This window comes from Myotis daubentonii, chromosome 8, assembly GCF_963259705.1.
Source record: "Myotis daubentonii chromosome 8, mMyoDau2.1, whole genome shotgun sequence".
In the NCBI taxonomy this organism is placed as follows: Eukaryota; Metazoa; Chordata; class Mammalia; order Chiroptera; family Vespertilionidae; genus Myotis; species Myotis daubentonii.
This window is the reverse complement of record NC_081847.1, coordinates 29824538-29846323: the sequence shown is the minus strand read 5'-3', so window position 1 is coordinate 29846323 and position 21786 is coordinate 29824538. Positions and strand designations below refer to the sequence as shown.

The window sequence follows — 21786 nt, the reverse complement described above, 5'->3', positions numbered from 1 at the left end:
ACGGTCTTTTTTTTTTTTTTTTTTTTTTTTTTTTTTTTAGTTTTATTCATTTCAAACGCCGTAGTTTGCCCACGGCTGATCTAGAACCTGTGATAAATAACAGGCTACTAATAGCAAAGCCAGGGAGAAAATGAAGTGCCATACGCACACAAAAGGCTTGTAGAAAACCCGTGGCAGTAATGCACAGCTTAACCTGGAGCAGCAATGTTCCCTAGCAAAAGGATAAAAGAAAGCCCAGACACGGGGGCCCTCTGAGGAGAGAGAATAACTAGAAGAACAGCAGGGAGTGAAAATGAATTAATGAGGTTATCCGGCTTTGAGATTAGTGTGTTGGGAGCTTTATAAGCAAGGCCTGGAAACAGGTCATGGAAGAACTGTAAAATGTTTAAATTGTTAAAGCCTAAGAGAATTTTTTTAAAAAAATACGTTTTAAAAAAGCACTATATAACTGCAAATTATAACTGCTGATTTTTTTTAATATATTTTATTGATTTTTTACAGAGAGGAAGGGAGAGGGATAGAGAGTTAGAAACATCGATGAGAGAGAAACATCGATTAGCTGCCTCCTGCACACCCCCTACTGGGGATGTGCCCGCAACCAAGGTACATGCCCTTGACCGGAATCGAACCTGGGACCCTTCAGCCCTATCCACTGAGCCAAACCGGTACTGGCAACTGCTGATTTTTAATTCCCTTAAGCAAAATGGGAAAATTCCTTAAGGTACCAGTGGTGCCAGAAATCAGTCCCTAAATGGGTCTCAGGTTTGTCTTTAGAGATCCTGAAGAAGTTGACAATAGCCAACTCAGGATTTCCAAAATCCAACAAACTAGAGTCTAGTTACTAGACCTTAGGTTCCTTGAGGGCAAAAGATTGAATTTTATCAACAATGATTTGATCAACAGCACCTGGCATCAAATTAGCGTTATGGATTGATGGCGCTTACTCCTTACACATGAGCTCACTCCTGGGCCATCTAATTCATTTCTGCAATGCTGAGACCGGCTAGTAAGCCAGGACAAGTGGGAACAGGGAAACTGAGATTGATAGTTAAATGGCCAAGCAGTTTACAGCCATCTAGTAAATCGCAAAATCCTTTCTTCTGTAACCAAGGACACTTAAGAGTAAAAGGTTTACACCTCTCCACAACCAGAGAGTAAATAGCTTTAAATCACCCTATTCAGGAGATAGATGAGCAGAAATCGAAGGACAGGTGAAGTTAAGGGAATAAATCTCATTTTGCCACATCAGCATAAAACTGACGAATATTCTATTTACAGCCTCCCCTAAATGCCCAGTCTTTAAAAGCCCTCAAAATGGCCCGGCCAGTGTGGTGCACTAGTTGAGCATCTACCTATGAACCTGGAAGTCATAGTTCGATTCCCAGTCTGGGCACATGCCCAGATTGCTGGCTCAATCTCCAGTGTGGGGCATGCAGGAGGTAGCCAATCAATGATTCTATCATCATTGATGTTTCTATCTCTCTCCCTCTTCCTTCTCTGAAATCAATAAAAATATATATATATTTAAAACAAAAATCTCAAAAGGAAGATCCCAAGGGAAGGTCCTAAGGCTCGCACTTCCTCCCAGGAGCATGCAGGAGCCTTTCTCTTCCGCCCACAGGCATGCATCTCCCAATCTCTAAGGGACCCCATTGAGGCTTGCAACCGGGGAGCAATAGGCAGCAGCAGCTAACCCCCTGTCCCCAAGGCCCCCGTTTTTCTGACTTCTTAGCCAAAGTAGGCCAGCTTAGGCTCATTTCCCTGCCTAGTCTCTCTCCTGTTGCTCCTTCTGTCCTAGGCCCTTCCTTGTGTCACTGTCCCCAGCTTTAATAAACGTCCTCTAAAAATCACCTGGAGTTGTGTTGTGAAATCTTTCCTGCACAAAGTCAAGAAACCACATGCTACCGCCCTAGGCAGACCTGCTCAGGGCCAGGTCCCCCTCCTGATAACAATGCTAAGTCCACTAGCCTTTGCTACACAAACAGCACAGGGAGGGTAGCATAAACCCTGTCAAACCCTCTCCCGTATTCCAGCCAGGGACTTTCATGAGCATCTTTGAAACACCTTAACAGACATTAAACCTCAGCGTAATTACCTGGGTCACAGTCAGAAAACAAAACTGCCACTGAACCATCCGAAATAAAAAAGACTGTCAATATGAAAAGTTATTGAAATAGCTAGTTTAAAAAAAAAAATAACTCCCCATTCCCATCAAAGAAGCCAAAAGAAAAATGCCCTGGTATTCAAAGAAAGAAGCCATTTTAGCAAAGGAAATAGGCTAAAACGCAGAGAGCTCGTGCTCAGGCCGTCAGGCGAAACAGGTGATGGACACAGCCTTTTATCTAGCAGGTGTGCCATGAGGGCTTACACCGTGCATGCCCACCGCTGGCCTTTTAAAAGGTCGGTGCCCAAAAGCTATTACATTTCGGATGAGTGAAAAGAGGCCAGGAGTGATAGGTTCACAAGTGATCCTGACAGAGGCTACAATAACCCAGCACCGAATTTTTGAGCTGAAAGGCCCTTTATAAATCCCACCAGAGTCAAACACCTTCAGGGGCTATAGGAGGACAAAGTCAAGTGAGAAGGTGGAGGGCTGGCGTAGACAACAACGGGAAATGGTGAGGCCCCCTGCCTAACAGCATTCAAATGCAAAAACATAATTTAAATGCTCCAGATGCCCCAGGTTCTAGCCTGTGGCCTTAAAGAGGAAGAAGCGGGCGGAGGGAGGTCACATGGCCAACTAATGACAGCTCAAAACCGACCGACTCGGGACTCCCCGTCCCACATCCCCGGCCTTCTCTGCACACGGATGACTCCAATGTCAGCAGGGACAGCATCTTCCCCCTCCCGGCTCCCAGAGTAAAAGCAGCAGCTACTGCTAACGCCTGGGAAATCCCTTGAGTGCCTTTCTTCCACCTGCAGTTGCCCTCATTTACCCTTTGCCCTGATCATCAAGAATTTCCCATCAGTCATGCTTCAAACCCCCACCCTGCAGGCCCAGTTCCTGACAGCTACCCATCCGAGGGGACACAGAAAGTCAGAGGGAGGAGGAAATTCTGCACCCTTGAAGTGGTCACACTTTGATGTCAGTTTCTCTTTGCAGCTTGGTGGCAACCAGGGGAACCCGCGACCCCAGGGTGGGACAGGCCGGCGCGAAGGGCCTGGGGTCGCAGCAGCTGCTTCTAAAATTACTTGGCGAGCCTTTGTAGGAGACAAGGAAGCTAAAACGGAACAGGCGGCACCCCCGGCCCCGCCGCTCGGCGCCCCTCTCGATGACCCCGATTCCCGCAGGGGCGCCGGGGGCCCGCACGCACCTCCCGCGGCGGAGCGAGGGGAAAGCGACCCCGGGACGCGCGGGCCGAGGACCGAGGGCCGGGGAGCAGGCGGCTGCGGCGCCAGCCCAGCGCCGGGGGGAACCCCCACCGGACTCCCCGCGGCGCGGCCTGAGGCCCCGTGCGCTGTGGCTCCCGCGGTCAGCGTCCGGGGGTCCGGCCGGGCCCGGCGGGGACCGGAGGTCGCCGGACACCCGCGGGCCCCGCGGCGACTGGCCGGGGTGGGGGCGCGCAGGCCGCGCCGCGGGGCCGGTGACAGCGCGCGGGGGCCGTGCCAGGCCGGCCTCGTGGACGCTGCGGGCACCTCGCGGCCCGGCCGGGCCCGGCAGGCGCCGCCCGCGGGCTGGGAGGGGGGCGCGGCGGCCGGCGCTCACCTGGCTGCAGCTCGCGGGGCTCCCGTCGCCGCGTGCCTCCCGCCGCAGTGCCCGCCGCTGCTGCCTCTGGTCCCCGCAGCAGCCGCTGCAAAATGGCGCCGCGGAGGGGCGGGCCGGGGGCGGGGAGCCGGGAAGCCGCCCGCCCCCGCGCCCGCCGGGGCCCACCTCCTCCCCGCCCCTGACCCCCGCCCTCCGGCGCCCCCCAGGGGAGAGGCGGCCCCCGCGCCCCGGCACCCGCCGCCGGGCATCCCCGGCCTCTCGCCCCGCCCGCCCCGCGCCGGATCCTCTGTGCCTTGCATCTCCCTCCCCGGCGTAGACGTGGCCCCCGGCCTGTCCCTCCCCCGCACACCTGCTCCCGGGGACCCACCTGGAATGCAGAGCGCGCGCCCGGAGTCTCCCCCTCCCGGCGCCCCTCTCTCGAGCGGGGTCGGCGCGCGGGGAGGCTAATCGAGCAGCCGCGGGGCATGGGGCTGAGCGGGTGGGGGGTTGTCAGGCGATGGCACCTTTTCTGCAGTCGGGCCGGCGGGTTTCTCCCTGCGGGCGGAGAGCGCCCCGTTACATCACAGGATCGTGAAGACCGGGGGGGTCTCCGGCTCCAAAGTCCTGGGGCTCGTGCTTCTGTGCGGTTCTGACTCAGCGAATGTAGGTGCCGCCGGGGCAGCTGCGTTTCTAAAAATGCCCGGGGTGATGCCGCCGGGCGAGAGCCGCTGAGCGGAAAGGCTGCAGGGAGGTCGGCGGTCCAGCACCTCCCGCGCCTGCAGCCTCACCTGGAGCGTGTCCTTAGGACGCAGACAGCCGGACCCCGCCGCTGGGCTGCTGCGGCCGGAAGTCTGGAGTGAGGCTCGGAAATGTGCGTTTCCGACAAGTTCGCAGGTGACGCGGCTGCTGCGGTTCTCGGGGATCGCACTGAGCGAGCCACCCTCTGAATCCAGAGCGCCGCCCCCGCACCCCAAAAACAATTAGCACTCTGATAGCACTTCCATCTTGAAACCACTGTGTGGTTGCTATTACAACCCAATGATAACTGACTGGTTCCCAGGCAACTCTTGAGAGAGCTGAAGAAGTGTGGACCGTGGCTGATATCACGTGGGGGGAGCAGATTTTATCATCGGAGTTTTCTACCAGTTTTACAGTCTGGGGGACTCCATGTTCTAGGTATCACACATGTCAGTGGGTGTGAGAGAGAGAGAGAGAGAGAGAGAGAGAGAGAGAGAGAACCAGAAACTGTGGAAACTTTATAGGTGTGGTCTCTAATAACATGTATTATTAAAATATGTCAGTTGGCTTGTAAAATTCAGTACACACTGGAAGGCCAGGTGTTTTGATCCCCATTGAAAATGGGAAGTAGAAGAGATGAAGATTCTATGACTGGCACCTAGAGAAAAAATTCACACTGCCCTGTGCAACATGGAACATCCCCACATCCTGCTAATAGCAGCAAGAGCGTTTTCCGACAACCTTTTTTTTTTTTATTTTACTTTTATTTTTTATTTTTGGAGTACTATGTGTTCTGCCTGGCCAGGGATGTTGACATCTTCCAGAGCAGAAGTTGGGAGCGAACTGTTGCATCTTCAGTGTCTCCCTCCCCCTCCATAGGCATTAGTTCTTTCTAGAACTATCCTAAAAAATTCCACTGCCACAGCTCCCAGCCTTTGGCCTTCATGCCTCTTCCTTCCCCTGATCTCCATTTCTCCCTGCTTTCTCAGACGTCAACAGTGACCTTCTAACTGCCAAATCCAATTGCCTGTTTAAGGTCCTTTTTTTCTTGGATGGCTCTGTAACATTCCACTGGCTTCGCCCTCCTGCTTGAAACTCTTTCCTAGTGATATCACTTGGTCTTGCTTCCTGTCCTTCCTACATTTCCCCCACTTTCCTATCAGTGACGTATGAGCTGCCCATGCTCACCTCTAGAAGTGTTAGCTTTCCTTATCTCATTTCTTTCCGTCTTTTCCCCTGCTCTCTCCTCAAACCCCCTCTGAAGGTCAGCCATCTCCACCTGGTCCCCAAATCTCTCCCTGAACTTCCAGATGCACATTTCCATTGTTCCCTAGACAAATTCCTCGGGATAGTAGCCAAGAATTTTCAATACAACCTCCCCACTACTCAACTCATTATTCTCCTCCCACAAACTTGTTTCTTATCTGGGTTTTTCTCATTTTGCCACCAGAAACTTTGAAGCCAACTTTGACTGCCTGTCTCAGCCCCGATGACCAATCAGTCTGTCACCTGTGACCAATTGGAACAGGGAAGTGTGTCTGAAATTCTCCTCTCAGCATTCATCATCCCAGACTCTTACTCGCTCTTCCTTGGATTGCTGAAAAAGCTTCTCTCTGGCCTCTTGGACTCAAGAATTATCTCCCAAAGCCATTCTTGCTATCTTCCTCAAACACAGAACTGACCACCTCACACCCCTTCTCTAAAGCCTTCAGAGCCTCCCAGTCTATACAATAACCTGGTGAAAAAAAGAAGCAGAGCACGGGCTATTTCGCAGGACATTTCCCTTCAACTAGTCTCCAGCTATTTCTCTTTTCTGGACAAAATATTACTCTTTACTGCTGGGGGACTGGAGTTGGTGTCAGGGGATGACCCTGGCTACAACCTTGCCTGCAAGGTCGTAATGCTTCAATGAGATCATGTCTATAAAAAGTGCTTATTCAGTGCTTGACTATGTAAGTGTTCCATCAGTGTCCTTATTTTATATAATTATTTTATCATCATCATCAATTCAAAAAATACATGAAGATTTTCCTACTCTTTTCCTTTTATATTCTACTCATTTCCCTTTCCTATTACAGCTGACACAAATACGGTTTTTCCCTCCCCCCTTGACTTCTCTAAACTAAATCAGCAGAATAAATCAAGATCTCTTTGTGACCTGGATAATTTGATTGAAAGTTCTGTCATTTCCAGGCTGTGTTATATTGAAAGGTAATTGTAGCTTGGAACTATTCCATCTTCATACAGTGCTTTTCTTTACAATATTTATATCCAGTATCTCTCTGGAGTCTAGAGCTGAGGTTGGCAAACTATTTTTGTAAAGGGCCAGATAATGAATATTTTAGGCTTTATGGGCCAGGATACAAAATCAAGGACATTATATAGATACTTACTAGTATATAATTAGAGAAAACAAATTTCTACAAATTTTTATTGATGAAATTCAAAATATCTTATATATATATTAAAGGCTAAGTGACCGACCATACGTCTGTCCGACATCCAACTGACCTACCAGCTGGTACATATGATGCACACTGGCAATTTAAAAGTAAACGTTGACGTGTGCATGCACGTTACATATAAAGCTTTCGCTGGTGCCAATCACACATGATGCCAGAATGTATCTGAAGACCAACTATTATTCAAGCAGTTTATCAGTCATTGTTTTTATCAATGTTGTTGTTTTTTAAATATATTTTATTGATTTTTACAGAGAGGAAGGGAGAGGGATAGAGAGTTAGAAACATCGATGAGAGAGAAACATCGATCAGCTGCCTCCTGCACACTCCCTACTGGGGATGTGCCTGCAACCAAGGTACACGCCCTTGATCGGAATTAAACCTGGGACCCTTGAGTCCGCAGTCCGATGCTCTATCCACTGAGCCAAACTGGTCAGGGCTCAATGTTGTTTTTATATCATGTTTTTATATCATGTTTTTATTATTTTTATATCATGTCTGTTGTTTTTATGTCATTTGTTATTGTTTATTTATTAATCAATTTCTATATTATTTTCATATACATTTTACTAATTTTCTTTCATCTCTGACACTTCTATTATAGAGAAAGGGCAAATAGCAATATTAAAATATTTTGTATTTTAATTTATAATACTATATGATGTACTAGAGAGCTGGGGCATGAATTAATAAACAGGTGGGGTCCCTCGGCCTGGCCGGTGATCAAGGCCTATCAGGGGCCGACCAGCAGGGGGGAGGGATCCCGGAGGTTGCCCAGCCAGCCCCCCAATTGGGACCTATCAGGGGGGCTGGTTGGCAGGGGGAGGGGCTGCAGGAGGTTGGCTGTGGGAGCGCACTGACCGCCAAGGGGCAGCTCCTGCATTTAGCGTCTGCTCCCTGGTGGTCAGTGCGCAGCAGAGGGACTGGTCGACCGGTCATTCTGATCGTTTGATCATAACAGTCACTTAGGCTTTTATATATATACTAGAGGCCCGGTGCACAAAAATTTGTGCACTGGCGGGGGAGGGGGGTCCCTCAGCCCGGCCTGTGCCCTCATGCAGTCTGGGACCCCTCGGGAGATAACGACCTGCTGGCTTAGGCCTGCTCCCAGGTGGCAGAGGGCAGGCCCAATCCCTAGGTGCAGCCCCTGGTCAGGCTCAGAGCAGGGCCGATTGGGGAGTTGGGGCGCCACCCCCTGTCATGCACAGAGCAGGGCAGATTGGGAGGTTGCGATGTCACCCTCAGTCACATTCAGGGTAGGGCCGATTGGGGGGTTGGGGCACAGCCCCATCACACTCAAGGCAGCGTCGATGGGGAGGTTGCGGCGCCACCCCCTGTCACGCACAGAGCGGGGCCCATCAGGGGGGTTGGGGCTCCGCACCCTGTCATGCACAGAGCAGGGCCAATCAGGGGGTTGGGGCACTGCCCCCTGTCATGCACAGAGCAGGGCCCATCAGGGGGGTTGGGGCTCCGTACCCTGTCACGCACAGAGCAGGGTCAATCAAGGGGTGGGGGAGCTCCCCCCTGTCATGCACAGAGCAGGACCAATCAGCGGGTTGAGGAGCTCCCCCCTGTCACTCACAGAGTAGGGCCGATAGGGGAGTTGGGGCACCACCCCCTGTCACACTCAGGGCAGGGCGGATCAGGGGGTTGGGGCACAGCCCTCTATCACCCACAGAGCAGGGCCAATCAGGTGGTTGGGATGCAGCCACTCTCACACTCAGGGCAGGGCCAATGGGGAGGTTATGGCTCTACCCTGTCACACACAGAGCAGGGCCCGTGGAGGCGGGGCAGGGGGGGTTGGGGTGCCGCACCCTGTCACACACAGAGCAGGGCTGATCAGGGGGTTGAGGCGCAGCACCCTGTCACAAACAGAGCTGCAGGGCAATCAGGGGGTTGGGGAGCTCCCCCCTATCAGGCACAGAGCAGGGTTGATCAGGGGGTTGGTGCACCTTCCCCTGTCAGGAACAGAGCAGGGCAGATAGGGAGGTTGTGGCCCCACCCCCTGTCACACACAGAGCCGCAGGGCGATCAGGGGTTTGGGCACCTCCCCCTGTCACGCTGATCCTGGTGCTGGGAGGCATATTACCCTTTTACTACATAGGATAGAGGCCTGGTGCATGGGTGGGGCTGGCTGGTTTTCCCTGAAGGGTGTCCTGGATCAGGGTAGGGGTCCCCATTGGGGTGCCTGGCCAGCCTGGGTGAGGGGCTGAGGGCTGTTTTCAGGCCAACTGAAGCTCCCAACTGTTCCTTTTTTTCTTTTTCTTTTTTATTCTGGGCCAGCTTTAGCTCTGGCTCCAGCCCTGAGGCTTCTGCTGCTGAAAGAAGGTATCTGGTTTGTTTAGGTTCTATAACTCCAGCTCTGAGATCCCAGGCTCACTGAAAGCAGGTTTCTGGGGTTTTGTTTAGCTTCTATATTTGTTACAATGTTTCTTAAACTGCAGGCTCAGAGGCCTGCAAAGCAGGCGGGGAACGTTGGTTTCCTCCGTCACTGAAGCAAGCAAGCCTCATGTTAGTTTCAAGCTGCCTGGCTGCTGGCCGCCATCTTGGCTGGCAGTTAATTTTCATATCTCGCTGATTAGCCAATGGGAAGGGTAGCGGTTGTACGCCAATTACCATGTTTCTCTTTTATTAGATAGGATATAGGTACTATTTTGACATGTAATTTTTTGCAGCAATGTAATTACTACACGAATCTTTCTTCTAATTAACTTCCGTTCAATGTGCATGAATCCGTGCACTGGGCCACTAGTCATAATAATAATTGAGTTTAATCTTTTTGCAATACAGGCCACTAAAAAAATAATAATAATGGAATTGGGAAGGGAATAAGATTTTGTTCAAAAATCAGTTAGTGTCTCCTACTATCAAATTGATTGCAAATGTTCACCTGTAAAAACCATCCTTAGCTGGTACCAAAACAGGCCACCTGGTTTCTGTCCCTGTTTTCCCCTGAAACCACCAGGTAAATTAGCCTTTTGCACAGTCCAGAGGATCTTTTCTGCAGTATCTTACTGGAACTTTCTGGAGGCATTCGGCACAGTTGACCCTGCATTTCCTGGAAAAGCTTCTCCCTTGGTTTTGTGGCTGCATTTCCTACTGGTTCTTCTACTTCTCTGACCCTGTTTTTCTGTCTACTTCTCACACTCCCCTTTCCCCTCCCCACTTCAAACACAGGTGTTGGGGGCAGGGGAAGTGTGGCTGTGTCCATTCCTCTCAAAAGCCCTTCACCTTAACCTTTCCTCTGGCTCATTCTTACTCATCCTTTAAGTCTCTTGGCCTCTCCTGGAAACCTCCCCTGAGCCCTTAGGCTGGTATGAGTGTATTGGGGTACTTCCTAGCATTCAGAATGAAATTATCTTGAAAATATGTTTCTCTGTCTCACGCTCCTGCCTCACTAATTGTCAGCTCCTCCAGGGCAGAGATCTTGATTGATGTGCTCTTCATGTAGTGCCTGAGACATAGTAGATGCTCAGTAAGAATTCAATGATTTCAGCTATTGGACTGAACCAACATGGACTGACCATAGGTGGAAGATGAGATGAGAAGGAATTAACCCCCAAATTCCTGAAAAATTGGAAGCCAAGGCAGAAATATAGGTTAGAGATAAAACACAAAAGGCCTCAAATGTCACAATAAAAAAATGGGGCTTTAACCCTAGCTGGTTTGGCTCAGTGGATAGAGCATTGGCCTGCGGACTGAAAGGTCTTGGGTTCGATTGTGGTCAAGGGCACATACTCAGATTGCTGACCTGATCCCTGGTGGGGGTGTGGAGGAGGCAGCCGATCAATGATTCTCTCTCATCATTGATGTTTCTCTCTCTCTCTTTCTCCCTTCCTCTCTGAAAGCAATAAAAAAATTTTAATGGGGCTTTATTTAATAAAGAAGTCATTTGAATTTAGAACATCATGGACATGCTAAGTCTTTGGAGAAAAATAACACAAAACTGCATCAGTAACTATACAAAGTAGAAAAGAGGCAAAACTAATCCCGACTGTTAGAATTCAAGATGTTGTCCCCCTGCAGGGGGGAGAGGGGTATGACAAAGGAGAGGTCCATGGGGTCTTCTGGGGAGCTGATCATGGTCTATTCCTTGATCAGGCATGTGGGCATATTCATTTTATGAGATTTCATTAATCTGCACACCTACGATATGTGCATGTTTCTATACGTATCCTAAAAAAATTTATTAGGTAAAAGCAACAACTGGACTTAGAAAAAAACCCAGAGAACAAATTTATATTCAATAAATCGCATGCTCCCTGTTTTAGATGACATGGCCCCTCTCCAGCAGTGGGATAAAGCCCCGGTCCACAGTGGGCCCTGAGACAGAAAATCAGGCCCAGGGAGGCGAACTGGCCCGAGTTACTGCCTCCAGGAATGTGCACTTTAGGAAATGCAGACGCATGTACATACTGCAGGATGTGAAGGGTTAATTTTTGTTGTTGTTAATCCTCACCTGAGGATATATTTTTTTCCCATTGATTTTTAGAGAGAGTGGAGGGGAGGGAGGGAAACATCGATGTGATCACATTGATTGGTTGTTTCCCACAGGTGCCTCAACTAGAGCGGGGGATTGAACCTGCAACCCAGGTATGGCTCTTTCTTTTCTTTTCTTTTCTTTTCTTTTCTTTTCTTTTCTTTTCTTTTCTTTTCTTTTCTTTCCTTTTCTTTTTCTTTTAAATAATATATTCTTATTGATTTCAGAGAGGAAGGGAGAGTGGAAGGGAGCCCACAACCCGGGCATGTGCCCTGACCGGGAACCAAACCTTGACCTCCTGGTTCATAGGTTGATGCTCAACCACTGAGCTACACTGGCTGGGCCAGATACATATTCTTGACCGGGAATGGAACCTGAGACCCTTCAGTAAGCAGCTGACACTCTATCCACTGAGCAAAGATTTAATTTTGAATATTCCTTTGGTCCTAGAACAAATGTATCATACAACTCATGCAGCCTTGGAAGAAAGACATAGAATGCTCTGCCCCATCTCTGCTTTGCTGGATGACCTTGGAGAAATTATTTCACAATCTCCAGGTAGGACTCCTAATATGCCAACTCAAGATAATTCTGTCTGCCCCATCTACCACGTAGGTGAGTGTGAGGATTAAATAATATAATTATTGTGAAAGTGCTTCCTGGAAATGTTCTTATAGTGCTTTACACATATGAGGTATTAATTAGTATAAGAGGCCCAATCTAGTTGTAGGACTAAACCCCAACTTGCTTTAAGCCATAATATCACATATTCAATCTTCCCCTAGACTATGTTTCTGCTCTGTCTGCATTAAATTTCATTCTCTTTGTTTTTGATAAGGTCTCCGATTATGTAAGGTTACTTGAAATTCAGATCTTTGAGCCCAGACTGTTGGCTGCACTCTTCTGATGTTAGCACAGCCACTCTTTATGGTCACATGCTGCCTGGCAGTCACAGGTCTAGACGCCAATGACAAAATGTGGGTAAAAAATTCACCTCACCTGCCCCCATAGAGCTGGCATACTAGTAAGTATGGGGGAACAAAAGACAAATAATTGTATCCCCCAGTATTTGACTGGGCTCCAAGTGCTCAGAGGGCCTGTGTTGTAAGACATAAAATGGCATCTAGTAAATAAACAAGTAAAAAATAATTATATCCCGGGTGGCATGGCTCAGTGGTTGAGTGTCAACATTCTTGAGGAACCAAGAAGTCACAGTTTGATTCCCAGTCAGGGCACATGTGTGGGGTTGCGGGCTCGATCCCTGGTGGGGGCATGTGGGAGGCAGCCAATCAATGATTCTCTCTCATCATTCATGTTTCTATCTCTCTGTCCCTCCCTCTCTGATATCAATAAAAATATATTAAAAATATGTTTATTGATTTTTAGAGAGAGAGAGAAAGGGAGAGGGATAAAGAGATAGAAGCATCAATGTTGAGAGAGAATTATTGACTGACTGCCTCCTGCATGCCCCCTATTGGGGATCGAGCCCACAACCCGGGCGGGCATGTGCCCCTGACCGGAATCGAACCCAGGACCCTTTAGTCTGCAGGCCAACGCTCTATCCACTGAACCAAACTGGCTAGGGAAAGCATATTTTTTAAAATAATAATTATAATTGTGGTTTTGGGGGAGAACAAAATTTTCTATACCCTCAAGGATTATCTGGCTGGTCTAATAATCAAATAGAATTCAGATAGATTAGCAATAGAAAATAACCAATTTTAATACATACATATGTATGAGAACCCTGCTTACATGAGAGCTTCAGAAATAAAAATGGAACATGGGTATTAAGACATCCTGAGATAGGGGTGAGGTGAGGTATCTTGGTACCTAGGGGGCTTCAAAGGATCATTGCAGGGTGATAAGAGGAGCAGATGCTTAGTAAATAAAAGTTTGTTCTTTCCTATAGATAGGTCAAAAGAAGTTATTTCTGATGATCTCTTATTATGGACAAGGTCCCTAATTCAAGTTCTAGGTAGTTAAGGGAGAGCCAGGGAGTGGAGCCCTCAGCTAAAGGTGCCTTTAGCTCAAACAATCTGCATACTGTAGAAGCATATCTTGGGGTGACTGTTGAATTCACACAGCTGTAAGTGCTAAACAGGAAAAATAAAAGGTGCTGACTGATCTGGGGGGCAGGCCTCTCCGGTAAGGTGGTAAAGAAGGACGAAAGAGGGAACACCATTGCTGAGACTTGAAGCAGCAGTTATAAAAGGAGCTGGGAAAAGATCATTCGAAAAAGAAGAAACTGCAAGTACAAAAGTCCTGAGGCAGGAAAGAATATGTCCCATTTGAGAAACTGAAAAACAGTTGGTGTCATTGGAAAGTGGGAAAATAATATGAGATGAGATTGAAGAAAAGGTCATGAGAGGACCAGATAGAGCAGTCCTCATTATGACAGGAAGTTGTAAGAGGATCACTCCACTCCCCTGTGGACTTCAACCTGTGATGTCCCCAATGGATTGGAGGGGCCAAGGGTAAACCAAATAGCACAGGAAGAGTTACATAATTCAGGTGGAAAACATGGGATTGGCCTAGGGTAAGAGCAGTGGAAATGGAGACAAAGGGCAGAGTCAAAGTACCCTGTGAAGATAAACATAAAGGGCTTGCTAATGGACTATATATATGGAGATAAAGGAAAGGAAGGAATCAAGGTTGGAGCTTGGGCAGCCAGGTAAATGAGGGCCCTCTCCATCCAGGGGATGGATGGAGGAGAGTTCAGGAGGGGGACAGTCTAGGACAGAGACTTACAACCTGTGATGTCCCCAGGGGAAACAGTTGGATTACTGAGACCCGATTCATGTATATGGGAGGAGAACTGGGCTGGAGTTATGTACATGGGAATCATCAGTACTGGGTGATATTTAAAGCCAATGGATTCAATAGGATCATTTGGGAGGGAGTATAGACAGAGAAGAGCAAAGGCTCAGGAATGAGTGCCAGGGGGCTCCTCCAGCACAGGAAACTCATTTAGGCAGGAGAGGACAGCAGGTGAAGAGGACATAGAACATCATCTCCATAGATGATGGGGACACTCCAGCAATAACACACCCCTTAAAAATTTGTACTCAGGCCGAAACCGGTTTGGCTCAGTGGATGGAGCGTCGGCCTGCGGACTGAAGGGTCCCTGGTTTGATTCCAGTCAAGGGCATGTACCTGGGTTGCGGGCACATCCCCAGTGGGAGATGTGCAGGAGGCAGCTGATTGATGTTTCTCTCTCATGGATGTTTCTAACTCTATCTCTCTCCCTTCCTCTCTGTAAAAAATCAATAAAATATATTTTAAAAAAAAGAAAATTTGTACTCAGCAGGCCCTGGCTAGATAGCTCAGTTGGTTAAAATGTCGTCCTGATACACCAAGGTTGTGGGTTTGATCTCTGGTCAGGGCACATTCAAGAAGCAACCAGTGAATGCTTGAATAGGAACAACAAATCAGTGTTTCTCTCTGTGTTTCTTTCTCTCCTCCCTTCCTCTTTCTCTCCCTAAAAAAAAAGAAAAGAATTTGTACTCATCCAAGATGAAGGCACTAGAGAGGAAAATCATGATGCAAAAATGGGTTCATGCACGAAACCGGCCTAGAGAAAACTGGAGATGTTGGTCTGAGAGAGGTTAGACTCTTTTTTCAAACTAAGGTATAATATAGGTACAATAAAATGCGCTGATTAAGGTGTTGGTTGATGAATTTTTACATATGGGCGCACCTGTGTAAGTACTACCCAGATCCAAATATACATATCGCCAGGCCCCCCAGAAAGTTTCTGTGCCCTCGGCCCATTATTACCCACCTCTTATGGAAACCACTATTCTATCACCATCAGTGAGTTTTGCCCATTTTAGTTGTTTTAATGTTTTGTTTTGTTTTGTTGTTTTGAGAGAGAGGAAGGAAAGAAAAGAGAGAGAAACATTGATGAGAGAGAAACAACAATCGGCTGCCTCCTGCACTCCAACCCTGGGCATGTGCCCTCACTAGGAATTGAACCATGACCTCCTACTTCATAGATTCAACCACTGAGCCACACCAGCCAAGCTTATTTATGTGTTTATTTTTGCCTTTTTTTGTTTTTGTTTTTTGAGAGAGAGAAAAGGAGAAAGAGAGACAGAAAGACAGAGAAACATCAATGTGAGAGAGACGCAATGATTGGTTGTCTCTGGGAAGGCCCCTCCAGGGCCAGGATGGTGCCTGCAACCGAGATTTGTGCTCTTGACCGAAATCAAAGCCAGGACCTTCAGTCCGTAGGCCAACACTCTATTTACTGAGCCAAACCGGCGAGGGCTGTTTTTTTTAACTCTGTATAAACAGAATCATACAACATACGCTCTTTGAGTTAGCTGCTTTCACCCAACACTATGTCTGGTAGTCATCTGTGTCTTGGCAAATGGCAGTAGTTCATTCTTTGTTTGTTTTTTTGGTTTTTGTTTTTTATCCCCCCATTTATTTTTAGAGAGGAAAGCCAAGGGAGAGAGATAGAAACATCAGTGATGAGAGAGAAACATACCCTCTAATTGGGGGATTAAGCTTGCAACCTGGGCATGTGCCCTGACTGGGAATTGAACCAGTGACCCTGCATGGGAGGATGTTCAATGCAGCCAGGCAGTAGTTCATTCTGCACAGGGTTCCATTGCACAAATACCACCATTTATTACAATGTGCAACAAACATCCTTGTGCAAGTCTTTTGTATAAGGATTGCATTTCATTTTTATGTGGTTCTCAGAACAGCCTCAGATAAGTATCAAAAGATACTTATCTTCTCAAGGAAATGGAAAGAATACACAAGTAGGAGTCATTCTAACTAGGGTGCCATATATAGTGGGGACATACTAAAAATTGGTTATTATTTATCTGAAATTCACATTTAACTGGGCTTCCTGTATTTTCATTTGCTAAATCTAGCAACCCTGTCAGACCTACACTCATTTTTGCACATGGTGGGTTTTTTTGTTTTGTTCTTTAATCCTATGCCAGAAATATCGATTGGTTGCCTCCTACACTCCCGGACCAGGGATCGAACCCAAAACCTAAGTATGTGCTCTGACCAGGAATCAAACCCACAACCTTTTGGTACACGGGACGATGCTCCAATCCACTGAGCCACATCAGCCAGAGCACACATGGTAGGTTTTTGATAGAATATTTTTGTTTAATGAATGGAAAAGAGAAGATGGGGAGAACATGAATTAACTGAACCTCCATCAACTCAGGACAAGTAGTTCTTCCGTGGGAAAAGCCTCCTGAGACATTTAGCATGGTGTTCAATCTCTGGATAGGTGAGATCTATATTTATTTGTTTCTTCTGATTTTCTTTTTTTAAATATATTTTTATTGATTTCAGAGAAGAAGGGAGAGGGAGAGAGAGAGAGAAAGAGACATGGTGAGAGAGAGAGAATCATTGATCGGCGACCTCCTGCATGCTACACACTGGGAATCAAGCCCACAACCCAGGCATGTGCCCTGACCCAGAATCAAACTGTGACCTCCTGGTTCATAGATTGATGCTCAACCACTGAGCCACACAGGCCAGGCCTGGTTTTCTTTTAATAAAAAGTTTATTCTAGAATCTAGATCCAAAATACCAAGATGTGGAATTCCATGTTAGAAAACGGTGATGGCTGCCTTTGGGGATTGCCTCGCCACTGTTCTGCAGGCACTCCTTTGGACAATTGGACAGCCTCTTAGGACATTCTCTGCTAGAGCAATCTTCTGTCACCACATGTCAAAATGCTGTCCCCAAGCTGCTAACTGTCCTGTTTGTTGCCCATAGTATCTTTTCTACTTGGTTTCTATAAACAGAAGATATATGTGGAAAAGCTTATCTGCTTACTCAGGGCATAAAAATAGAGTCCACAATTAGATTTTTAAATACAGATTTCTTAAGTGATAAATATAATTAAGATACATTTTTATAATCTCTAATTTTTATCATGACAAATACTGGTTATAAGGAAATGTAAATCAAAACACAATAGGCGCCCTAACCGGTTTGGCTCAGTGGATAGAGCGTCGGCCTGCGGACTGAAGGGTCCCGGGTTCGATTCTGGTCAAGGGCATGTACCTTGGTTGTAGGCACATCCCCAGTGGGGGGTGTGCAGGAGGCAGCTGATTGATGTTTCTCTCTCATCGATGTTTCTAACTCTCTATCCCTCTCCCTTCCTCTCTGTAAAAAATCAATAATATATATATATGAGATCTCTGCAAAACACACACACACACACACAAAAAAAAACACAATAGGCTCTGGATGGATAGCTCAGTTGGTTAGAGGGTTGTCCTGATAGGCCAAGGTTGTGGGTTCGATCCCCAGTCAGGGCACATATAAGAAACAACCAAAAACAACCAATGAATGCATAAATAAGTAGAACAAAAAAATCCATGTTAGTCTCTCCCTTCCTCTTTCTCTCTAAAAATTAAAAAAAAAATCACACACACAAAAAAACACAACAGTCCTGGCCAGTTTGGCTTAGTGGATACAGCATCGGCCTGCAGACTGAAGGGTCCCAGGTTCAATTCCAGTCAAGGGCACATGCCCGGGTTGTGGGCTTGATCCCCAGTGTGGGATGTACAGAAGGTAGGAATTAATGATTCTCTCTCATCATTGATGTTTCTCTCTCTCTCCCCATCTCCGGCCTTTCTGAAATCAATAATACACACACACACACACACACACACACACACACACACACACACACACACCAACCACAATAGCATGTTGTCAGGGCCCAAGATATGCTCTAATGGCATATTGATTCTTTGAATTAAAATCCCTGGAGAAGCAGTGGGAGCAGGATGAACTCTCTGACTCTGGAAATGCAGAAAATAATTCTCTGTGTGACAGGGTTTCTCCCTGCTCCTGGGGGCTGAAAGATAACCTTATCCCAAGAGTTTTTTTTTTAAATCCAGTCTAAAAAAGCTTGTATAAACAAACCTTGTACCTCCTTTACTAATTAACTGCCTAAACCTAAACCTTGCTTAGATTCCTTTCTAATGGGCACTAGCTTTCTTTGTCCTGTCAATTTCTCACAAATTTATTGTTCTTTGTTTAAAAAGTATGAAAGGATGCCTACGTCAATAATTTCTTTGAACCTCATTTTGTAACCTAAACATCCTATTGCTATTCTCCTGCGTGCACACATTAAATTGCGTGTTTTTTTCTTCCTGTTAATCTAGCCTTGTGTCAATTTTATTTTAGTGTTAGTCCAGTCGGCCAGAAGAACTAAAGTATATAAGGGGGGAATTCTCCTCATTCCTCTTGGTGTCTGTCTCTCAAATCGGCAAAAACTTCTGAAAGCGCCCTGACTGGTTTGGCTCAGTGGATAGAGCGTCGGCCTGCGGACTGAAAGGTCCCAGGTTCGATTCCAGTCAAGGGCATGTACCTTGGTTGTGGGCACATCCCCGGTGGGAGGTGTGCAGAGATGGAGACAGACACAGCGGGGCCTGTCCAAGGCCCAGAGCGGACACAGGCAGGGGGGCAGAGGGAGCCTGGAGCGAAAATCAGCCTCCTCGCACAGCAGGAGGGGGGGCGCCTCCTCTAGTGATTTCAATCGCGTGCTGGGCCTCTAGTAGGAATATAATACAATATCAATATTTATAGTAATTTTCTATGGATGGTAGGATTACCAGTGACTTTTAGTATCTTTGTTGGATTTTAAGTTCTGATGTTTGTGCTTAAATCTTCACATTGCCGGCAGACACAGCTGACTCTCACAGCCAGTTAGTTGGCCTGGAGGTCAAATCCCCCCAGTATTAACTACAACAATCAAGGCTTAACTACAACAAGACTGCGCACAAAGACCACTAGGGGGTGCACCAAGAAAGCATAAAAAAAAATGCCGAGACAAAGAAACAGGACAAAATTGTCAATGGAAGATATAGAGTTCAGAACCACACTTTTAAGGTCTCTCAAGAACTGTCTAGAAGCTGCCGATAAACTTAATGAGATCTACAAGAAATCTAATGAGACCCTCAATGTTATGATAAAGAACCAACTAGAAATTAAGCATACACTGACTGAAATAAAGAATACTATACAGACTCCCAACAGCAGACCAGAGGAGCGCAAGAATCAAGTCAAAGATTTAAAATGCGAAGAAGCAAAAAACAACCAACTGGAAAAGCAAAAGGAAAAAGAATCCAAAAATACGAAGATAGTGTAAGGAGCCTCTGGGACAGCTTCAAGTGTACCAACATCAGAATTATAGGGGTGCCAGAAGATGAGAGAGAGCAAGATATTGAAAACCTATTTGAAGAAATAATGACAGAAAACTTCGCCCACCTGGTCAAAGAAATAGACTTACAGGTCCAGGAAGCGCAGAGAACCCCAAACAAAAGGAATCGAAAGAGGACCACACCAAGACACATCATCATTAAAATGCCAAGAGCAAAAGACAAAGAGAAAATCCTAAAAGCAGCAAGAGAAAGAAACTCAGTTACCTACAAGGGAATACCCATACGACTGTCAGCTGATTTCTCAACAGAAACTTTGCAGGCCAGAAGGGAATGGCAAGAAATATTCAAAGTGATGAATACCAAGAACCTACAACCAAGATTACTTTATCCAGCAAAGCTATCATTCAGAACTGAAGGTCAGATAAAGAGCTGCACAGATAAGGAAAAGCTAAAGGAGTTCATCACCACCAAACCAGGATTATATGAAATGCTGAAAGGTATCCTTTAAGAAGAGGAAGAGGAAGAAAAAGGTAAAGATACAAATTATGAACAACAAATATGCATCTATCAACAAGTGAATCTAAAAATCAAGTGAATAAATAATCTGGTGATCATAATAGAATCAGGGACATAGAAAGGGAATGGACTGACTATTCTTGGTGGGGAAAGGGGTGTGGGTGATGCGGGAAGAGACTGGACCAAAATCGTGCACTTATGGATGAGGACAGTGGGTGGGGAGTGAGGGCAGAGGGTGGGGCGGGAACTGGGAGGAGGGGAGTTATGGGGGGAAAAAAGAGGAACAAATGTAATAATCTGAACAATAAAGATTTAATTTAAAAAATTAAAAAAAAAATCTTCACATTGCCCTTCTCTCTTTGGTCACTTCTTCCCACCTGCTCTCAGGTTAGCCCCTGCTCCATTCCCATGAGTTTCTTGGCTCACCTACAGTGTGATGTCTCACTTGGCAGTCAAATTTTCTCTTCTCCAGGCAATCCGCAAGACTACACACATGGTTCATTCACAGATGTCAAGCACCAGGAAACTAAAGAAAGAGGTCAGACCAACCTCCTGAGAGCCTTGTATATCATTCTTAAGAACCAATGTCTCTGATCAGATTTCCCAGAAGCAGACCTCAGATAAGTTTGTTTCCAAGTAATTTATGAAGGAACGGCTCCCAGGAGAAATTGTTAAGGCAGTGGGGGAAATAGAATAAGAAAGGAACAGGACCTAAGACAGGGGTGATTTGAGGCCTTAGCCTGATCCCATAGGGGAGGGCTGGCACATAAATTATAGCTCCAAGTTGGTTCCTACTCAAGACAAGGGAGCAGGGTGCTCATGCTCCAGCACTTGTCAGCCAAGAAATAAGCTCCTGTCCTTTCTTGTGGGCAGAACAGTTCCCGTGGCCCATAAAGATGTAGGACAGTCCTCTAAAGAGTCTAACCCTAGCTGGTTGCTCAGTGGTTAGAGCATTGGCCAGCAGACCAAAGGGTCGTGGATTCTATTCCTGGTCAAGGGCACATACCTGGGTTGCAGGTTTGATCCCTCGTCTCAGATCAGGGCCCATGAGGGAGGCAACCAATCAATGTCTCTCATATTGATGCTTTTCTCTCTCCCTCCCTCCCTTCCACTCTCTAAATATCAATGGAAAAAATATCCTCAGGTGAGAATTAAAAAGAGATAGAGAAGAAGAAGAAGAAAGTGATGAAAAAGTCTGGATGTGACTGATAAATTTATGCTATGGCAATGAGAACAGGCATGAAAAAAAACACGACATTCTATCATCCCTCCAGACTGGAAAAACCCAGCTATATGAGCTTGGAAGAGATGGAATATCCATGCCAGTTTCTTTTAACTATTTAATTATTATTTTTAAAATTCTCACCCGAGAATATTTTTCCCATTGATCTTTGGATGGAGAGTGGAAGGGACTGACAGAGGAGAGGGAGAGAGAGAGAAACAGCAATGTGAGAGACACCTCAATTGGTTGCCTCCCACATGTGCCCATGCCCTGACCTGGGCTGGAGAATAAGCCTGCAACTGAGGTATGTGCCCTTGACCAGGAATTGAACCCGAAACCTTTTGGTCTGGGGGCCAAAGCCCTAACCACTGAGCAACTGGCCAGCGCTTAACTATTTAATATTTTCAACCACAAAATCTTCCTCCCTGGGCATCAGATATCTCACCTGTGTAATGGGCCAATTATAATCATAGTGAAAAATAACAGTAGTGGTAGTAACATTTATTGAGCACTTTACCGTG

At 46.7% G+C, this 21786-nt stretch overlaps 1 protein-coding gene across 3 annotated transcripts in view; it reads right to left on the bottom strand.

Annotated features, from left to right (window-relative positions):
• SLC23A2 (solute carrier family 23 member 2) overlaps window positions 1-4191 on the bottom strand; it is a 132323-nt gene extending 128132 nt beyond the window's left edge. Inside the window, exon 1 of one of the 3 annotated variants that reach the window (XM_059705614.1) lies at window positions 4074-4191. The gene's annotated coding sequence lies outside the window, so the exon portion shown is untranslated. Of the gene's footprint in view, window positions 1-3706; window positions 3835-4073 lie in introns of those variants that run through there. The other 2 variants (XM_059705613.1, XM_059705616.1) reach the window with 2 other exon arrangements.
• Window positions 4192-21786: the final 17595 nt, after the last annotated feature.